This window comes from Scyliorhinus torazame, chromosome 3 (assembly GCF_047496885.1).
Source record: "Scyliorhinus torazame isolate Kashiwa2021f chromosome 3, sScyTor2.1, whole genome shotgun sequence".
In the NCBI taxonomy this organism is placed as follows: domain Eukaryota; kingdom Metazoa; phylum Chordata; class Chondrichthyes; order Carcharhiniformes; family Scyliorhinidae; genus Scyliorhinus; species Scyliorhinus torazame.
In genome coordinates, this window is record NC_092709.1 from 143,383,618 (window position 1) to 143,396,072 (window position 12,455).

The following is a 12,455-nucleotide window of genomic DNA, read 5'->3' on the forward strand; positions in this document are numbered from 1 at the left end:
GCAACCCATATTTTTCCGTCAGTGCTCCCAGACTCGCAAACGTCCCGTCCAAGAACAGATCCCTCAGTTGCACAATCCCAGCTTTCTGCCATGTTCCAAATCCCCCATCTATTCTCCCCGGGACAAACCTATGATTATTTCTTATCGGGGACCGCACCAAGGCTCTCGTCATTCCCCTATGCCGTCTCCACTGCCCCCAAATTTTCAGTGTTGCCACCACCACTGGACTTGTGGTGTATTTCTTCGGGGAGAACGGCAGCGCTGCCGTCACCAGTGCTTGTAGGCTGGTTCCTTTGCAGGACGCCATCTCCAATCTCTTCCACGCCGCTCCCTCCCCTTCTCCCATCCACTTACACACCATTGAAACATTGGCGGCCCAATAGTACTCACTTAAGCTCGGTAGTGCCAGTCCCCCCCTCTCCTTGCTACGCTGCAAGAACCCCCTCCTCACTCTCGGGGTCTTCCCAGCCCACACAAAACTCATAACGCTTTTCTCGATCTTCTTGAAAAAAGCCTTCGTGACCATCACCGGGAGGCACTGAAACACAAAAAAGGAATCTCGGGAGGACTACCATTTTGACCGCCTGCACCCTCCCCACCAGTGACAGGGGCACCATGTCCCATCTCTTAAAATCCTCCTCCATCTGTTCCACCAATCGTGTTAAATTAAGCCTATGTAAGGTTCCCCAACTCCTGGCTATCTGCATCCCCAAGGAACGGAAATCCCTTGCTACCCTCCTCAGCGGTAAATCCTCTATTCCCCTGCTCTGCTCCCTCGGATGTACCACAAACAACTCACTCTTCCCCATGTTCAATTTGTACCCCGAGAATTCCCCAAACACCCCGAGCGTCTGCATTATCTCAGGCATCCCCTCCACCGGGTCCGCAACATACAGCAGTAAATCATCTGCATACAATGATACCCGGTGTTCTTCCCGTCCCCTGAGTACTCCCCTCCACTTCCTGGAGCCCCTCAGTGCTATAGCCAGGGGCTCAATTACCAATGCAAACAGTAACGGAGACAGGGGACACCCCTGCCTCGTCCCTCTATAAAGACGGAAGTAGTCAGACCTCTGCCTGTTCGTGATCACACTTGCCACCGGGGCCCTATATAGCAGCTGTACCCATCCAATGAACCCTTCACCGAAACCAAATCTCCTCAACACTTCCCACAGGTAGTCCCACTCGACCCTGTCAAATGCTTTCTCGGCATCCATCGCCACCACTATCTCCGCCTCCCCCTCTGGTGGGGGCATCATCATCACCCCCAGCAGCCTCCGTATGTTCGTGTTCAGCTGTCTCCCCTTAACGAACCCAGTTTGATCCTCAAGGACCACCCCCGGGACACAATCCTCTATCCTCGTTGCCATTACCTTGGCCAGGAGCTTAGCATCTACATTCAAAAGGGAAATGGGCCTGTCGGACCCACACTGCAGCGGGTCTTTATCCTTCTTCAAAAGTAACGATATTGTCGCCTCCGACATGGTCGGGGGCAACTTCCCCCTTTCCCTGGCCTTATTAAAGGTTCTCGTCAAAAGCGGGGCCAGTAGGTCTATATATTTCCTATAAAATTCCACCGGGAACCCATCCGGTCCCGGGGCCTTCCCCGCCTGCATGCTCCCAATCCCCTTTACCACCTCCTCCACATCAATCTGTGCTCCCAGTCCCGCCCTCTCCTGCTCCTCCACCTTCGGAAATTCCAGCTGATCCAGGAAATGCATCATTCCCTCCTTCCCTTCCGGGCGCTGAGCCTTATACAACCTCTCATAGAATGTCTTAAACACCCCATTCACTCTCTCCGCTCCCCGTTCCATCTCTCCCGCCTCATCCCTCACCCCACCTATCTCCCTCGCCGCTCCCCTCTTCCTCAATTGTTGGGCCAGTAACCGACTCGCCTTCTCTCCATATTCATACTGCACTCCCTGTGCCCTCCTCCACTGTGCCTCTGCCTTACCCGTGGTCAGCAGGTCAAATTCCACATGTAACCTTTGTCTTTCCCTGTACAGTCCCTCCTCCGGTGCCTCTGCATATTGCCTGTCCACCCTCAGAAGTTCTCTCAGCAATCGCTCCCTTTCTTTACTCTCTTGCTTCCCTTTGTGTGCCCTTATGGATATCAGTTCCCCTCTGACCACCTCCTTCAATGCCTCCCAGACCACTCCCACCTGAACCTCTCCATTGTCATTAAACTCCAAGTACCTTTCGATACACCCCCTCACCCTTAGACATATCCCCTCATCCGCCAACAGGCCCATATCCATTCTCCAGAGTGGGTGCTGTTCCTTTTCCTCTCCTACCTCCAGATCTACCCAGTGTGGAGCGTGGTCCGAGATGGCTATGGCCGTGTACTCCGTCCCTGTCACCTTCGGAATCAGTGCCCTTCCCAGGACAAAAAAGTCTATCTGTGAATATACCTTGTGAACATGGGAGAAGAATGAGAACGCCTTACTCCTCGGTCTGATAAATCTCCAAGGGTCTACTCCTCCCATCTGCTCCATGAAGTCCTTAAGCACCTTGGCCGCTGCCGGCCTCCTCCCGGTCCTGGACCTCGACCGGTCCAGCCCTGGATCAAGCACGGTATTGAAATCTCCCCCCATTACCAACTTTCCCGCCTCCAGGTCTGGGATACGCCCCAACATACGCCTCATGAAGTTTGCATCATCCCAGTTCGGGGCATACACGTTCACCAGAACCACCGCCTTCCCTTGCAGTCTGCCACTCACCATCACGTATCTACCCCCACTATCCGCCACTATGGTCTTTGCCGCAAACAGTACCCGTTTCCCGACTAAAATAGCCACCCCCCTATTCTTCGCATCTAAACCCGAATGAAACACCTGCCCCACCCATCCTTTACGTAGTCTGACCTGATCTGTCAATTTCAGGTGCGTCTCCTGCAACATAACCACACCTGCCTTTAATTTCTTTAGGTGTGCGAGTACCCACGCCCTTTTAATCGGCCCATTCAGCCCTCTCACGTTCCACGTGATCAACCGGGTTGGGGGGCTCTTTACCCCACCCCCCTTGTCGACTAGCCATCCCCTTTTTTACCCCAGCTCCTCACCCAGTTCCCACGTGCCCGTATATCCCACCGACGGTGCCCTCCCGCCTCGACCACCCCGCCCCATAACAGCTCCCCCTTCCCCTTAGCAGCAGCAACCCAGTTAGCTCCCTCCCCCCCCCCCCACCCTCCGCTAGATCCCCCTCTAGCGTAATTACACCCCCCATGTTGCTCCCAGAAGTCAGCGAACTCTGGCTGACCTCGGCTTCCCCGTTTGCCCTCGGCCTCTCACTGTGCGAGGCCCCCACCTTCCCGCGTCCCTGTTCCCGCCATAATTACCAGAGCGCGGGAACGAGGCCCGCGTTTCCCACTCAGCCCCGCTTTTCTACCCACCGCCGCCCACAGTTCCTCATACTCCCACCCCCCCCCCCAAACGAGGGGAAGAGAGAAAATTTACAGGATTAAAGAGTTAACAATTGAAAAATCATCCCCCCCCCCCTTCCTCGTCCCACATAGTCACCCCACCACTTTGTCCCAGAAGCTCTTTCTCTCGCCAGACTATTCCAGCTTCTCGTCCACTATGAATGTCCACGCCGGTGGCGGCAATGGACGCAGAGAAGGCATTTGATAGGGTGGAGTGGGAGTATTTATGGGAAGTGTTAAGGAGGTTTGGGTTTGGGAACGGGTTTATTAGCTGGGTTAGACTTCTTTATGGGGCTCCAACGGCAAGCGTAGTTACAGGTCGACATAGATCGGAGTATTTCCGACTATATAGGGGAACAAGACAGGGATGCCCGCTGTCTCCATTGCTGTTCGCGTTGGCAATTGAACCTCTGGCCATGGCGTTGAGAGACTCCAGGAAATGGAGAGGGGTGATTAGAGGGGGAGAAGAACACCGAGTCTCGTTATATGCGGATGACCTATTGTTATACGTGTCGGACCCAGCGGGGGGAATGATAGAGGTTATGCGAATTTTGAGGGGGTTCGGGGATTTCTCGGGGTATAGGCTAAACATGGGGAAGAGTGAATTATTTGTGATACATCCAGGGGACCAGAGTAGAGAGATAGAAGGCTTGCCTCTAAGGAAAGTGGAAAGAAACTTCCGATACCTGGGGATTCAGATCGCTAGGAGCTGGGGAACCTTGCACAGACTTAATCTGACACGGTTGGTAGAACAAATGGAGGAGGACTTCAAGAGGTGGGACATGCAGCCTCTATCGCTGGCGGGCAGGGTGCAAGCAATTAAGATGATGGTCCTCCCGAGGTTCTTATTTGTATTTCAATGTCTCCCTATACTAATCACTAAGACCTTTTTTAATAAAATAGACAGGAGCATCACGAGCTTCGTGTGGGCAGGGAAAGTTCCGAGAGTAAGGAGGGGGTTCCTTCAGCGTAGTAGGGACAGAGGAGGATTGGCACTACCGAACTTGGGCGATTACTATTGGGCCGCCAATGTGGCAATGATACGTAAATGGATGATGGAGGGTGAGGGAGCGGCGTGGGAAAGACTGGAGAGAAAGTCCTGTAAAGGGACGAGTTTAGAGGCGCTGGTGACGGCGCCGCTACCGATCTCACCTAAAAAGTTTACCACGAACCCGGTGGTGGCGGCAACATTGAATATCTGGGGACAGTGGAGGCGACAGAGAGGGGTGCGGGGAGCCCTGGTGGGGTCCCCAATCAGGAACAACCATAGGTTCGCCCCAGGAAGAATGGATGGAGGATTTCAGAGCTGGTTCCAGTTGGGAATTAGGAGGGTGGGAGATTTATTTATAGATGGGACTTTTGCGAGCTTGGGAGCATTGGAGGAAATGTATAAGTTGCCCCGGGGAAATTTCTTGAGATATATGCAGGTGAGGGCATTTACTAGACAACAGGTGAGGGAATTTCCGTTGCTCCCGACACAGGGGATACAGGACAGGGTGCTTTCAGGGGTGTGGGTCGGAGAGGGCAAGGTGTCAGAGATTTACCGAGAGATGAGGGAAGAGGGGGAGGAGTCGGTGGGCGAACTAAAAGGAAAGTGGGAAGAAGAACTAGGGGAGGAGATAGAGGAGGGTATGTGGGCTGATGCCCTAAGCAGGGTAAATTCCTCTTCCTCATGCGCCAGGCTTAGCCTGATTCAATTTAAGGTGCTACATAGAGCACACATAACGGGAGCAAGATTGAGCAGGTTCTTTGGAGTGGAGGACAAATGTGGGAGGTGTGGCGGGAGCCCGGCAAACCACGCACATATGTTTTGGGCATGCCCGGCACTGGAAGGGTATTGGAAGGGAGTGACGGGAGTGATTTCGCGGGTGGTGAAGGCCCGGGTCAAACCAGGCTGGGGGTTAGCTCTATTTGGAGTTGCGGAAGAGCCGGGAGTGCAGGAGGCGAAAGAGGCCGACGTTGTGGCCTTTGCGTCCCTCGTAGCCCGGCGCAGGATCCTACTCATGTGGAAGGAGGCGAAACCCCCCGGACTGGAGGCCTGGGTAAATGATATGGCGGGGTTCATTAAACTGGAGCAGATAAAGTTTGCCCTGAGAGGATCGGCTCAAGGGTTCACCAGGCGGTGGCAGCCATTTCTCGACTACCTAGGGGAACGTTAGAGGGAAGACAGATGACCAGCAGCAGCAACCCAGGGGGAGGGGGGGGGAGGGGGGGTGGTTTTAGTTTAGGTCAAAGATAAAGGGGTTTTGTTACTTGTGTATTGTTTAAAATTTCTGTATTGTTATTGTTGTGTTTGCTTTGTAAGAGGGGAAAAATTGTTGTTTGGGAAAAAATTTTCAATAAAACATTTATAAAAAAAAAAAATGAATGTCCACGCCTCTTCTGCCGTCTCAAAGTAGTGGTGCTTCCCTTGGTATGTGACCCACAGTCTTGCCGGTTGCAGCATTCCAAATTGGACCTTCTTTTTGTGAAGCACCGCCTTAGCCTGATTGAAACTTGCCCTCCTTCTCGCCACCTCTGAACTCCAATCCTGGTATACGCGGATCACCGCGTTCTCCCACCTGCAGCTCCGAATTTTCTTCGCCCATCTTCGGACCATATCTCTGTCATTATAGCGGTGAAACCTCACCACTATGGCTCGAGGTATTTCACCTGCCCTTGGTCTTCGCGCCATAACTCGATAAGCTCCCTCCACCTCCAAACGGCCCGTCGGGGCCTCCAATCCCATTAGCGAGTGAAGCATCGTGCTCACATATTCCCCGACTTCCGCCCCCTCTGCGCCCTCGGGAAGACCTAAGACTCTTAGATTCTTCCTCCTCGAATTATTCTCCAGGGCCTCCAACCTCTCCACACACCTCTTGTGCTGCGCCTCGTGCGTCTCTGTCTTCACCACCAGGCCCTGAATTTCATCTTCATTTTCAGCAGCCTTTGCCTTCACGACCCGAAGCTCCAGCTCCTGGGTCTTCTGCGCCTCCTTTAGCCCTTCAATCGCCTGTAGCATCCTTCTTCAGCTCTTCCACACAGCGCCGCAGGAACTCTTGTTGCTCCGGGCCCCATATCAAACGGCCATCTTCCAACGCCATCTTGCTTCGAGCTTCCCTTCCTTGCCGCTGCTCCGAAGGATCCACTGCAATCCTGCCGCTATCCTCTCCTTTTTCCATCAGTGTCCGGGGGGATTCCCTTCTATTTCACCGCACAGTGATTTAGGCCGTTTAAAATTGCCGTTGGGGCTCTTATCAAGAGCCCAAAAGTCCGTTCCAACGGGAGCTGCCAAAACGTGCGACTTAGCTGGTCATCACCGCACCCGGAAGTCAGTTTTCCTCTCTTTACATGAGTTACCAGGCTTGCCTAGTGTGTTCAGCATTTTTAAAATTTCTATTCAATAAAAGCCCTTGCTTATTGAAATCGGTAGAGTCCATCTGAGTACACATCACCTGCTTCCTTACTGTTTTTAACATTTGATGCAATTTATCTTTGAATCATCTGTGTAATTTACAAGCGCAACATCCTCAAAACAGTGACACAAAATGTAGCTGGTGCATTAACAAATGTAAATTGCACTTCTTCGAATAGGATAGCGGGTAGAGCAGTTATTCTCTGGGATCATTCTTTTAATGGATGGGGTTAAAATTAAGAGCTTGGTAAAAAAAAAAAAAATCAGATTCGGAGGAAGAGTAAAAGAACAGCAGTAGAATGGGGCCTGTAGAGAAAAGCAACAGCAGAACAGGAACTGGACACGAGTTGTCTGTTTCGGTTGTTCATCGTGATGATGAACTGACAGCCCCACATTGCAGTCTCCAACTCGCATGGGAGTACAGTGGCCAAATGCCAGTTTAATATTCAAGTGGTAAGCTGCAAACTGTAGGATTTTAAAGATACACCCTGACTTTATGAGGCTATACAAGGAAAACTTGAATTTATTTAATGCCTTTATCTTAGTAAATCTGTCAAGGGCAGCATGGTGGCACAGTGGTTTGCACTTCTGCCTCACAGCACCGAGGATCCAGGTTCGATCCCGGCACATTCTCCCCATGTCTGCGTGGGTCTCACCCTCACAACCCAAAACGATATGCAGGGTAGGTGGCTCGGTCATGCCAAATTGACCCTTAATTGGAAAAAATAATTGGGTACTTTCAATTTAGAAAAAAAAAAAAAATCTGAGTAATTCTTTCCAAGGCACTTCATGTAGGAGCGGGATCAAACAAAAGTTGACACTGAGCCACGTAAGATGATATTGGGTTAGGTGTCCAGAAAACTCAAGTCAAAGAGATAAGTTCTAAATAATAACTTCAAGGGAGAGTGAGATGCTGGGAGGTATGGCAGGGAATTCCAGAGATTGGGACTCAGGTAACTGAAGATACAGCGAGTAATGTTGGTGCAGTCACAGGGATAGAAAGATCTTGGTGGGTTATCGGTCTGAAGGAGTTTACAGAAATGGGAAGGGATGAAGCCAGTGAGGGATATGAAAACAAAGGTGACCGTTTGAAAATTGAGGCATTGCCGAAACAGGAGCCAAGTTAGGTCAATGAGCAAAGAAATGGTGCATCAGCAAGACCTATGGGCATCAGACACGAGCCATGGTAAGGGATGGAGGTGGTGGCTAAGGAATAATAGGGGACCAAAGACAATAGCTACTGTCTGCCTAATAGTTAGTTTAACAACTTTATGTTCATCCAGTGCTGAATGTTGGATGATGAATCAGAGTCTGGTGTAGGTTGAAAGACGTGGTAATGAGGTTAAGCCGGGTGTTATCAGCATACAAGTGGAAGCTGTCGTTGCATCAGCTGATATGGTGAGGGAAGGACGTGAGTGAGAAATAGATGGATATACAAGCAACTTGTGGGAATTTGGATTCTATCCTAAACCTCAGAGAATGAAAATTCTTGTCAAGGAATAACCTTATTATTAAAAAAGAGAATCATTAATTTAGAATGCAAACTGACAAGGTTTATTTGGCAACAAAATCAACACTTAGCATTCTGCTACATGAGGAATGGTATGATACGCAGCATGTACTGGTCTGTCTTTCCACGGATAAGGGACTTCTGGGATCTGCTCTCTTGGTTCCTTGAGGCTGGTCTCTTGATGCACTATGATTGCAAGATAATCAACAACAAAAAAATCCGTTCTGGGTGATAATCGAGGGGTCGTTCATGCCGGGAACAGCCCCACTATCTAACGGCACTCTATTTTTCGGGCCTCAGCAGGGAACTGCCCGTCGAGGCCGCATTTCCTGCACTGAGGAGCTCTGATGAGCGGAGCTCCTCAGTACAGGAAAGGATCAGGATGCTCCGATCTCTTGCCCCCCCCAACCCCAACGCGACCCCGGAACAACCAACTCACCTGGGGCCCCCCGCACGCGCTTCAGATGGTCAGGGCACCCTCGATCCCCCGTATCAGCAAAATGCTACCTGGGCACCTTGGCATTGTCCCTACCAGCCTGGCAGTGCCACCAGGGTAGTGCCAGGGTACCAAGTCAGTAGAGCCAGGGTGCCCAGGTGGCACTGCCAGGGGGCTAGGCTGGCATCAGTGCCAGGGTGCCATCCTGCCCAGATACCTGCCACCCGGGGGCCTCTAAGTGCCGTTCTGCCTGGTCCCCATTTGTGGGGACCAGAGCCGAACTCCGACCGGCTGGGGTCTCCTCCGCGAGGCCAGTGGATCCCGGGAGGCGGTTAAATCTTTCTTTTTATAAATTTAGAGTCCCCAATTCATTGGGGCTATTGAGCGTGGCCAATCCGCTTGCACATCTTTGGGTTGTGGGGGCGAAACCCACGCAAACACGGGGAGAATGTGCAAACTCCGCACGGACAGTGACCCAGAGCCGGGATCGAACCTGGGACCTCGGCGCCATGAGACTGCAGTGCTACCACTGCGCCACCGTGCTGCACTGGAGCCGGTTAAATCTGGCGTTGCCAGAGTTTTAAAATTAAATTTAGAGTACCCATTATTTCTTTTTCCATTTCAGCGGCAATTTAGCGTGGCCCATCCACTTAACCTGCACATCTTTGGGTTGTGGGGTGAGACCCACGCAAACATGGGGAGAATGGGCAAACTCCTCACAGACAGTGACCCTGGTCCTCAGCGCCATAGGCAGCAGTGCTAACCACTGCGCCACCTGGCATCGGCAGAGTTAAATGACTTTTTTTTTAAATAATATTTTATTGAAAATTTTTGGTCAACCAACACAGTACATTGTGCATCCTTTACACAATATTGTAACAATACAGATAATAATGACCTTTTTTAATTTAAACAAAAACAACAACAAATAAATAAATATTAAATAACAAAAAAAAAATAAAAAACTAGCCCTAATTGGCAACTGCCTTGTCTCAGGCCACCCCCCCACCCCCCCATCCCCCCCCATCCCTCCCCCCCCCCCCCCCCAAGTCCTGGGCCGCTGCTGCTGCCTTCTTTGTTCTCCCCCATCTATCTTTCCGCAAGATATTCGACGAACGGTTGCCACCGCCTAGTAAACCCTTGAGCCGACCCCCTTAGGACGAACTTAATCCGCTCTAACTTTATGAATCCCGCCATATCATTTATCCAGGTCTCCACCCCCGGGGGCTTGGCTTGTTTCCACATTAGCAATATTCTGCGCCGGGCTACTAGGGACGCAAAGGCCAAAACATCGGCCTCTTTCGCCTCCTGCACTCCCGGCTCTTGTGCAACCCCAAATATAGCCAACCCCCAGCTTGGTTCGACCCGGACTCCTACTACTTTCGAAAGCACCTTTGTCACCCCCATCCAAAACCCCTGTAGTGCCGGGCATGACCAAAACATATGGGTATGATTCGCTGGGCTTCTCGAGCACCTCGCACACCTATCCTCCACCCCAAAAAATTTACTGAGCCGTGTTCCAGTCATATGTGCCCTGTGTAATACCTTAAACTGAATCAGGCTTAACCTGGCGCACGAGGACGACGAGTTTACCCTGTTTAGGGCATCTGCCCACATCCCCTCCTCAATCTCCTCCCCTAGCTCTTCTTCCCATTTCCCTTTTAGTTCGTCCATCATAGTCTCCCCTTCGTCTCTCATTTCCCTATATATATCCGACACCTTACCGTCCCCCACCCATTTCTTTGAGATGACTCTGTCCTGCACCTCTTGTGTCGGGAGCTGCGGGAATTCCCTCACCTGTTGCCTCGCAAAAGCCCTCAATTGCATGTACCTGAATGCATTCCCTTGGGGCAACCCATATTTCTCGGTCAGCGCTCCCAGACTCGCAAACTTCCCATCCACAAATAGGTCTTTCAATTGCGTTATACCTGCTCTTTGCCACATTCCATATCCCCCATCCATTCCCCCCGGGGCAAACCTATGGTTGTTTCTTATCGGGGACCCCCCCAGTGCTCCGGTCTTTCCCCTATGTCGTCTCCACTGTCCCCAAATCTTCAGTGTAGCTACCACCACCGGACTCGTGGTATAGTTCCTTGGTGAGAACGGCAATGGGGCTGTCACCATAGCCTGCAGGCTGGTCCCCCTACAGGACGCCCTCTCTAATCTCTTCCACGCCGCTCCTTCCTCCTCTCCCATCCACTTACTCACCATTGAAATATTAGCGGCCCAATAATACTCACTTAGGCTCGGTAGTGCCAGCCCCCCCCTATCCCTACTACGCTGTAAGAATCCCTTCCTCACTCTCAAAGTCTTCCCGGCCCAAACAAAACCCATGATACTCTTTTCTATCCTTTTGAAAAAAGCCTTCGTGATCACCACCGGGAGACACTGAAACACAAAGAGGAATCTCGGGAGGACCACCATCTTAACCGCCTGCACCCTCCCTGCCATTGACAATGCTACCATATCCCATCTCTTGAAATCTTCCTCCATCTGTTCCACCAACCGCGTCAAATTTAGCCTGTGCAATGTGACCCAATTCTTAGCTATCTGGATCCCCAGGTAACGAAAGTCTCTTGTTACCTTCCTCAACGGTAGGTCTTCTATTTCTCTACTCTGCTCCCCTGGATGCACCACAAACAGCTCACTCTTCCCCATGTTCAATTTATACCCTGAAAAATCCCCAAACTCCCCAAGTATCCGCATTATTTCTGGCATCCCCTCCGCTGGATCCGCCACATATAGTAGCAGATCATCCGCACATAAAGATACCCGGTGTTCTTCTCCTCCCCTAAGTATTCCCCTCCATCTCTTGGAACCTCTCAGCGCTATCGCCAGGGGCTCAATCGCCAGTGCAAACAGTAATGGGGACAGAGGACATCCCTGCCTTGTCCCTCTATGGAGCCGAAAATATGCCGATCCCCGTCCATTCGTGACCACACTCGCCACTGGGGCCCTATACAACAGCTGCACCCATCTAACATACCCCTCTCCGAACCCAAATCTCCTCAACACCTCCCACAGATAATCCCACTCCACTCTATCAAATGCTTTCTCGGCATCCATCGCCACTACTATCTCCGTTTCACCCTCTGGTGGGGCCATCATCATTACCCCTAACAACCTCCGTATGTTCGTGTTCAGCTGTCTCCCCTTCACAAACCCAGTTTGGTCCTCATGAACCACCCCCGGGACACATTCCTCTATTCTCATTGCCATTACCTTGGCCAGGACCTTGGCATCTACATTGAGGAGGGAGATTGGTCTGTAGGACCCGCATTGTAGCGGATCCTTTTCCTTCTTTAAAAGAAGCGATATCGTTGCTTCTGACATAGTCGGGGGCAGTTGCCCCCTTTCCTTTGCCTCGTTAAAGGTCCTCGTCAGTAATGGGGCGAGCAAGTCCAAATATTTTCTGTAAAATTCAACTGGGAATCCGTCCGGTCCCGGGGCCTTTCCCGTCTGCATGTTCCTAATTCCTTTCACCACTTCTTCTACCGTGATCTGTGCTCCCAATCCCATCCTTTCCTGCTCTTCCACCGTGGGAATTTCCAGCCGATCCAAAAACTCCATCATTCTCTCCCTCCCATCCGGGGGTTGAGCTTCATACAATTTTTTATAAAATGTCTTGAACACTTCATTCACTCTCTCCGCTCCCCGCTCCGTCTCTCCATCTTCGTCTCTCACCCCCCCTATT

The 12,455-nt window shown here is 51.4% G+C and overlaps 1 protein-coding gene across 1 annotated transcript in view; it reads left to right on the forward strand.

Moving 5' to 3' along the window:
* The window catches only part of shroom3 (shroom family member 3), a 646,833-nt gene that overhangs the window by 320,026 nt on the left and 314,352 nt on the right, over positions 1-12,455 (forward strand). The gene's annotated exons all lie outside the window — the stretch shown is intronic.